Here is a 9,106-nt window from a genome sequence, read left to right on the forward strand (position 1 = left end):
AATTCAAATTGTTACACTTTTTAAATCCCACAGTTGACACCCTATGTTGGTAAAATTCACTGCATGTTGTGATTTCCTCTTTAACGTTGCCACAAACACTGAGATTTCCAAATTTTTACATGGTATGTAAAGTGCGGGCAGCGTATTTTTTTTTCCTAGGACGAACCTTGTGATAAACCAGTCTGGCTCCTATTTCTTCCTCCATCGTCCAACCATGGAGATATACCATCCATGGTCTATTTTCATAATTGCCCTCCCTCCCCCTCCCAACCATATCCAAACATATTTTATCGGGCAATCAAGACTTGGCAATGAAAGCAAGCGTGATGCATTTTATGGACAAAAGGTAGAGTTACAAATACGCAGTTTTACATGGTACATGGTACTAAATATACATGTACATTGTACATGTAACATGTGTATGTGTATGCATGTATGTGTGCATGTTTAATATATACCGAGTGTATTTCCACAACTATTATTACGTTGAAGTACGCATGTGCATGGGAAAATGTATAGTTAACTACGCCCATTTATGTAAATTGCCCCTGTTTGTCCTAGGAAAAAAAAATACGCGTGCGGGCATGGGGTAAAAAACAACTACTCGCTGCCTTTTTAGGTTTCACAAAGGGACAAAATGTTTGACCGAGATAAATTTTCAATAAACAGACACTCATCGTTTACGAATTTGTTTGTACTCCCCGCACAGTTTTCACAAAGTTTGACAGTGTTCAACAGTTAATTACTCAACTCTTAAGTGCACAAGGCTGTCGCTAGGGCCCACCAAAAACACGTTCAAATTGGCCTGTGAGAATCGATAAAACTACAACCCACGTATATACTGCCCTTATTCAGTTGTTTATAACCATTGTTGATCAATTTTGTTTAATGTGATAATCAATAGGGGGCATTATTGACAAATATCAAGAAAAACATGGTTGAATGTGTTTTGGTTTAAATTGTGTGATTTTGCACTGAAAAGCGACCAATATCTCAACATGGCGTCTCCTTTTGGACCAGAAGAAGCACAGGAATACCTTTTAATTATCACAAAGTGATTCTGATTGAAAAGACGAATTAAGTGATGGGATGGTAAACGATGGTTACTATATGTCCAATGACACTTACATGAATCGCGGTGGAGGCATTCTAGTCCAGCCAGAACCTGCTACCATGGATTTGTTGACAAAACTGCAGTATAATCCATTGCCAAGGTTATTATTATTATAAAAACGTTGCTTAAAGCCATTGGACCCTTTCGGTACAGATAAAAAAATTTTTTTTTACACATTTACAAATAATTTACAGGGTTTACAGAAGGTAATGGTGAAAGACTTCTCTTGAAATATTAGTCCATGAAATGCTGTACTTTTTGAGAAAACGGTAAAACAATATAAGTTCTCGTTAACGAGAATTACGGAGTTGTTATAAACACATGTCATGACACGGCGAAACGCGCGAAAACAGGAGTGGGTTTTCCCGTTATTTTCTCCCGACTCCGATGTCCGATTGAGCCTAAATTTCCACAGGATTGTTATTTTATATATAAGTTGTGATACACGAAGTGTGGGACTTGGACAATACTGTTTACCGAAAGTGTATAATGGCTTTAATTTATATATACTTTGTTCATATTCTCAAATGTTATCTTCTTGGCTAAAAATAATTTCACTGGTTCAGATCTGTATCTTAAAGCAATCGCACAACATCGGAAAACAGTATTGTCCAAAGTCCCACACTTCGTGTATCACAATTTATATATAAAATTTAGCCTCAATTGGATCAGAGTCGGGAGAAAATAAAGGGAAAACCAACCCTTGTTTCCACACGTTTCGCTGTGTCGTGACATTTTTTTTAAATAAATCTGCTATTCTCGATATATCAAGAATTTGATAATTGGGAAATTGTTTTAATATTTTCTCTAAAAGTAAAGCATTTCATGGAATAATATTTCAAGAGGAGTCGTTCACCATTATCTTCTGTAAACCCTGTAAGTTGTTTGTAAATCTGTGAACTTTTAATTCTTGTTCTGATCAGAAAGTGTCCAATGGCTTTAACCAGCTTGGCCCACAGCACCAAGAACCATAAATGAGTTGCATTGTTCGTTTTAATTTGTGGGCTTAAAAGATAATATATTTCATAAGCACATTACTCATTTAAGTTAAATGTTTCTCAAAATACTTTGAACTATCCAAAGTTGCTTTCTACATAGGCTTCTAACCAAAGATTATTTACCAAACATATGCCTTCCCTTTTAATCACCTCAGCTGTAGTCAAAATTAAAAGGCAGGTTATACTTTTTGTAACTGTCAAGGAAAGTATCCTCAATTACTGTATCCCAACATATGGCTCAAAATAGAATGCTCCAGGGATCACCTTGATCACCATTCCTCGATTGCTTGCTAAGCGCCAAATTTCTGCACTAGCTGTGTAAGCAAAGATGCCTAGTAACCTGGAGTACCTACATGCACAAGCCAACAGTCCCTGCTAAGCAGGTCGTTAAATTCACTTGATGAATTTCCCGCTTCCGTAACATATTCTTTGCTTACGGTAAGCAGAGCCATGAAATTGGGCCCTGTTTTATTAATTGTACAAAATTACTTTTTTGGTGCTACGATAAGTATGAGAAGTATTACTTTTTAACAATAAGGTGTGTTTGTTTCCTTTGCCTATACAGCTCCAGTCTCCAAAACATCTACATTTCAACAAGGCTGAGACCCAATCATCAAACAGTCTGACCATAGAAACTACTTTCTCTGTAAACAGGTAAATTGAAACCCTTACAGTCTCATTTCCTTCTTCAGTATCCAAAGTGAAAGATTTAGAAGGACTTGGGCCAGTTGCTCATTAGGCCTACAAGATCTCTTTCCAAAGAACATAATACTTTTTAAAGGCAGTGGACACTTTTGGTAATAGACCGATCCATTACGCCCCGCCTCCTTACAAGTTGACCAATCACAGCCGCAAAACCCGATCACCGTTAGTGCAAAGATCACCAAACAGTTCAAATGATGATCAGATTTTGCGGTTGAGATTGGTCAATGATAATTGGGCCTGGCTTAATGGATCGGTGTATTGACAAAGACTAACCTTCATAGTTAGTGTATCTCAACATATGCATAAAAAACTAACCTGTGAAAATTTGAGCTCAATTGGTCATCAAAGTTGCGAGATGAAAGAAGAAAAAACCTTGTCACACAAAATTGTGTGCGTTTAGATGGTTGATTTCAAGACCTCAAGTTCTAAATCTGAGGTCTCAAAATCAAATTTGTGGAAAATTACTTAGTACTCGAAAACTAAGGCACTTCAGACAGAGCCTTTTTCTCACGATGTTTTATGCCATCAACCTCTCCCCATAACTCGTCACCAAGAAACATTTATGCTAATAATCATTTTGAGTAATTACCAATAGTGTACACTGCCTTTAACAATAACAATAAGGTGTATTTGTTTTCTTTGCCTACTGCTCCAGTCTCCAAAACATCTACATGTCAACGAGGCTGAGACCCAATCATCGAACAGTCTGACCATAGAAACTACTTTCTCTGTAAACAGGTAAATTGAAACCCTTACAGTCTCAATTCCTTCTTCAGTATCCAAAGTGAATGATTCAGAAGGACTTGGGCCAGTTGCTCATCAGGCCTACAAGATCTCTTTCAAAAGAACATAATACTTTTTAGCAATAACAATAAGGTGTATTAGTTTCCTTTGCCTACAGCTCCAGTCTCCAAAACTTCTAAATGTCAACAAGGCTGAGACCCAATCATCGAACAATCTGACCATAGAAACTACTTTTTTGTTTGTAAATAGGTAAATTGAAACCCTTACAGTCTCAATTCCTTCTTCAGTATCCAGAGTGAAGGATTCAGAATGACTTGGGCCAGTTGCTCATTAGGCCTACAAGGTCTCTTTCAAAAGCACATACTACTTTTTATGAATAAGGTGTGTTTGTTTCCTTTGTCTATAGCTCCAGTCTCCAAAACATCTACAATTCAACAAGGCCGAGACCCAATCATCGAACAGTCTGACCATAGAAACTACTTTCTCTGTAAACAGGTATATTGAAACCCTTACAGTCTCAATTCCTTCTTCAGAATCCAATGTGAATGATTCTGAAGGACTTGGGCCAACAGCTCAAATGCCAGTTGCTCATTTAGGCCTACAACGCCTCTTTCAAAAGCACATACTACTTTTTATGGATAAGGTGTGTTTGTTTTCTTTGCCTATAGCTCCAGCCTCCAAAAAATCTACATGTCAACAAGGCTGAGACCCAATCATCGAACAGTCTGACCATAGAAACTACTTTCTCTGTAAACAGGTAAATTGAAACCCTTACAGTCTCAATTCCTTCTTCAGTATCCAAAGTGAATGATTCAGAAGGACTTGGGCCAGTTGCTCATCAGGCCTATAAGATCTCTTTCAATAGAACATAATACTTTTTAGCAATAACAATAAGGTGTATTAGTTTCCTTTGCCTACAGCTCCAGTCTCCAAAACTTCTAAACGTCAACAAGGCTGAGACCCAATCATCGAACAATCTGACCATAAGAACTACTTTTTTGTTTGCAAATAGGTAAATTGTAACCCTTACAGTCTCAATTCCTTCTTTAGTATCCAGAGTGAAGGATTCAGAAGGACTTGGGCCAGTAGGCTCAAATGACAGTTGCTCATTAGGCCTACAAGGTCTCTTTCCAAAGCACATACTACTTTTTAACAATTAGTTGTGTTTGTCTCCTTTGCCTACAGCTCCAGTCTCCAAAACCTCTACATGTCAACAAAGCTGAAACCCAATCATAGGAACTATACTTTCTCTGTAAACAGGTAAATTCAAACCCTTACAGTCTCAATTCCTTCAGTATCCAAAGTGAAGGATTTATAAGGACTGGGGTAGCACCCAAAACCTCATTACAGGTTCTCAAACTCTAATCTGATAAAGTATTTGGTATGGAGTGACATAGAAGAGGATATAGAAGGATAGAGGGTACATGCTGGCGAAGATTCCTACTGAAATACTGCTCATTTTGCATCATTTCCACCTTGGAATGACAACTCTTAATTACATTAAAACCCCATCTGTAGGGGAGGGGGGCACATGGTGCACTCCACCATATTTGTTAATAGGTTTTTATTGCTACATCTTACCACCAACAAACTTTCTGATCTTACCCAACAAAGTATCCAGGTTCATATTGTGGACAAAATAGTAGTTATTGTGGTATTTTACTGCAAACTCTCCACCCATTTTACTTTCTTTGGGTCTTTCCCAAGAAAGTGGCAGTGGAGTGTTAACCTGTTATATCCATTGTGGGAATATGATGGCCACCATATGCAACATCATCTTGGTTTTGTTTTCAGTCTGTACCTTTGGGTGTCTCCATTTTTTAAGAGAATTGAAGTGAAAACCCCCAAACAAAGTTTGTTATCAATTTCTGTTTTATATAGTTCCCCAAACAGTGGGAAAATAAAAAGGGGGTCACCACAGTGCTCCCCTTCCCTGTTATTCTGACAAAAGCCCAGTCCTGATAGGGTTAAGTGAAACTTGTTTGAGGGAAGTATCAATTTGACCAAGATCAAGCAAATAAATTTAAAAAACTAAATTAAAGTTAAAAGGTTGGTTGTATGTAACTCATAATAAAGTTCTACCAACACCAACACTCAAGAATTTCTTTTCAGTAAGTTTGATTTCTGTAAGATTTTGTTATACAAGTTCTAAAGTGAAAGCAATTTATTTGAAAGTATTGAATGATTTGTAATGTAAACATTAATTTTGCAAAGTCTACTGTTTGTTTTTGTTACAGCAAGGCTTGCCATCTTCAAAGATGTCTACACTTCAACAAGAAGATGGGCTGTGATTAAATGGGTACGTTCCCTTGGATTGGTGTATGAAAAGCGTTTGCTATGAAATGAATATTGTTGGAACAATGCTTTGGCGTGCCATGTTAGTTCACAACGTAAAAGGAAAGCCCTGTAATTTCGAGGCATATTATTTTGCGTTACGTTATTCTACTCTTAAAATATATTTCAAACCATGATAAGCATTTCATAACACAAGGTTTCAAGCCCTTTTCGTGGACCAACTCGCCCGGTCCAAGGCAGGGTGTCCCTTAAAGGAACTGCTCTCTCTAGTAAAAGGTTAGTTTCTAAAAAGCAAATTAGTATTATCAGTTAGGCCTGATTAGACAATTAAGCAATTGTACATGATGCAAACCATGTATGTTTTTTTTTTTAATTGTTCGGTTGAACAAAGACAAATTACAAGATTTGAACCAACAGCCTCCAGGTTAATGTATTTTGATCTTACGACAAACCCTGCACCATTGAAAATGTCAATCTTAAAGTGGAAACAAAAATTGAGATGAAAAAAACCTGAAAGACCCTAAAACTTATGAATACCAAATTGTAAACAATGTGGCAAACTGACTGGGTACAATTTCAATCTCCTCTTTAGGAGATTCTCCTCGACTGTTTTCTTGTATAAAATTACTTTGTGGGACCGCTAGATGTTTTTAACAAAAAGGTGCGTTTTGTTTGCCTGCCTGCAGCTCCAGTCTCATCATACAGCCTGGCATCAAGAACAACATTCTCTGTAAACAGGTAAATTTTTACCCTTACAATCCCAATTCCTTCAGTATCCAAAATGAAGGATCCCCCAATTCCTTCAGTATCCAAAATGAAGGATTCAGAAGGACTTGGGCCAGTAGGCTCAATAATCTTTGTCTCGCACTGCTAATGAGCAAATGGGATGATTCATGAGAGAGGTGAAATCCACTGCATGTAGTGTCATAGATCAGGGCCCAATATCTTAAAGTCTGTGAGCAGAAAAAGTCTTACTTGAGACTGGCTACCAGCCAGAATTCTGTAAAATTTACATTGTAGCAACTGATGCCCCGCTCATTTATTGCTTAGCAAAGTTGCTAAGCAGTGTTTTGTTGTTGAACTGCTTTATGAAATTGAGATGCATGCAGGGTGTTTCTTGGTCACCCTCCTGGCCCACTCAATTCCATTTTACTACACACCCACACAAAGGCCACACCTAGTTCCAGACATTCTTAGCTATTCTAACCTTTTGGGCTAATGTATTCTAACAAAAATAATTGCATGTGCGTTAACAAAATAATATTCACACACTATTTGAATAGTTGTAGACAAATCTGTACGAAACTTGTGGAAAGTGCACACATGGTTAATAACCCAGTTATACATTTTGTGATAGTTTAGCCAGCCCCCCAAAATAACAACAAATGTCTGGAGTACATAACATATATTGGGTTTTTTCAGCCTAAAGCTGTTTGCTCCACTTAACAGTAAATCACATTGATAAATCACATTGATGAGGCACCGGGGTTTACTAAATTACTCCATTATACATATTTTAATTCAAATTTGAAGATATTTAATAACAGTTTTCCTTACATTTTTTAATCAAGACATATTAATATTGGTAAGGATCCAGCAGTTCTTTTACAATCTTTTGAAAGGGTGAAAAGCAGAGATCGTTTTAAACTAATAAAGGTTCTGCGCCCTCCTCATTATTAATCAAGGTTGTATTGTTTCCAGAAAAATTGAGAGTAAGCACAAAATACCGTTGTTTTATTTTTATTTTTTTCTAGATTGTAAAAAAAACCTTTTAGTGGTGATACAATGAAACAACTGTCAGATTTTTATTAGTTTTTTTTTTTAACAAAACATGTTTTTGTTTCATTTTCCTGCCTGCAGCTCCAGTCTCCAAAAGTTCAACATGTCAACATAAATGTCTGAGACCCACTTATCATCGTACATCTTGGCATAAAGAACTACCTTCTCTGTAAACAGGTTAATTGAAACCCTACAATCCCAATACTCTCTCCAGTGTCCAAAGTGTAGAATTAAGGACTTGGGCCAGTAGGGTCTCATTCCAATCTTATAAAGTACAACCAATTTATGGAGTGACATATAAGAAGAGGATATGAAAACGTTGATGCCACATGCTGGCTAAATACTCCTATTGCTCTTTTCCCAAAAAGAAAATAATCCCCACTACCAAAATATATTGTGTCTTGCTTTTTCTTGCTGCATCTTACCACCACCACATTTGTTTACTTTAAGCAATACCTATCTACTGTAATAATTGTTAAAAAAATAGTTCTTATCATGATCAGCTGCCAGCATGGCAAGCATTTGCTTGACCTTGGGACAATTGATTAAAATAAAACAAATGATTTTAGGGTCTTTTACTACAAACTTTCAACGTGTTTTCCAAAGAAAGTGGCAGTGCTAGTCACCTGGGGTGGATTTCACGAAGAGTTAAAACTAGTCTTATCTCAAGTAAGGACAAGTTGTAAAATGTACAATTGTGGCAAGTTTCATAAAAATAACTCTAGAACCTTGGAAAATACAAAGGGGCCACTATGTGCACATTTGTTTCTCTGTAAGTCTGAAACTTGTTCCAGGGAAAATATCAATTTGATCCAAATCAAGACATTCAACACTGAAAATAACCTGGATCCGCATAAGGTTCTTGGAGTAGTTTTTTTTAACTGTTGGTGATCTGCAAGTATTTTTGATAAAAATTCTAAAGTGAAAGCAATTCAATTGAAAGTAATTAATTATTTTACATCTACTATTTGTTTTGTTACAGGAAGGCTTTCGATGTTCCACATGGCAAGATACACTTCAATGTTATTTGAGCAGTCCTAGTGTTACTTTTTTTCTTGTGCTTAAGGAAATCAGTTTTGTTAATTAATTTTAAACACCTCTCTGCTTCCTTTCTTGAGATTTATATTTTCGCTTGCAATTTGTATGAGTTTGTTGATGTGTTCCTGTTTGTGTGCATGCTTAAATTGTTTTTGTTTGTGAATGCGAATTCTTGCCGCTCGAAGCGTATTTCCGCCGCCCCAAAATCGAATGTGGTGGTTGGTATACCCATGGAGCTATAGCTCCATGGGTATACCTAAGCTGCAGAATCGCGGCCCATCGGGGCATTCTGCTAAGGTCACCACGATGCATGAGTTCATCGGTATCTGCTTCAGCCTAAACCTAGACCTCTACTCCTGTTGTCAATGTGGAGCCTTCATTGGACAGCAACGATCTGTCACTTCTGGAATTGGTGAGTTTCTGCTTTCAATTT

General features: G+C 37.1%; 1 long non-coding RNA gene across 1 annotated transcript; it reads left to right on the plus strand.

Annotated features, from left to right (window-relative positions):
- Positions 1-4,214: 4,214 nt before the first annotated feature.
- Positions 4,215-8,825, plus strand: LOC139935652 (uncharacterized). The gene is made up of 6 exons (XR_011785837.1): positions 4,215-4,318; positions 4,747-4,821; positions 5,799-5,860; positions 6,543-6,594; positions 7,717-7,812; positions 8,618-8,825. It is a non-coding gene; the product is annotated as an uncharacterized lncRNA (long non-coding RNA).
- The last annotated feature ends 281 nt before the right edge of the window (positions 8,826-9,106 follow it).

The sequence above is a fragment of the Asterias amurensis genome, chromosome 4 (assembly GCF_032118995.1).
Source record: "Asterias amurensis chromosome 4, ASM3211899v1".
Lineage (NCBI taxonomy): Eukaryota > Metazoa > Echinodermata > Asteroidea > Forcipulatida > Asteriidae > Asterias > Asterias amurensis.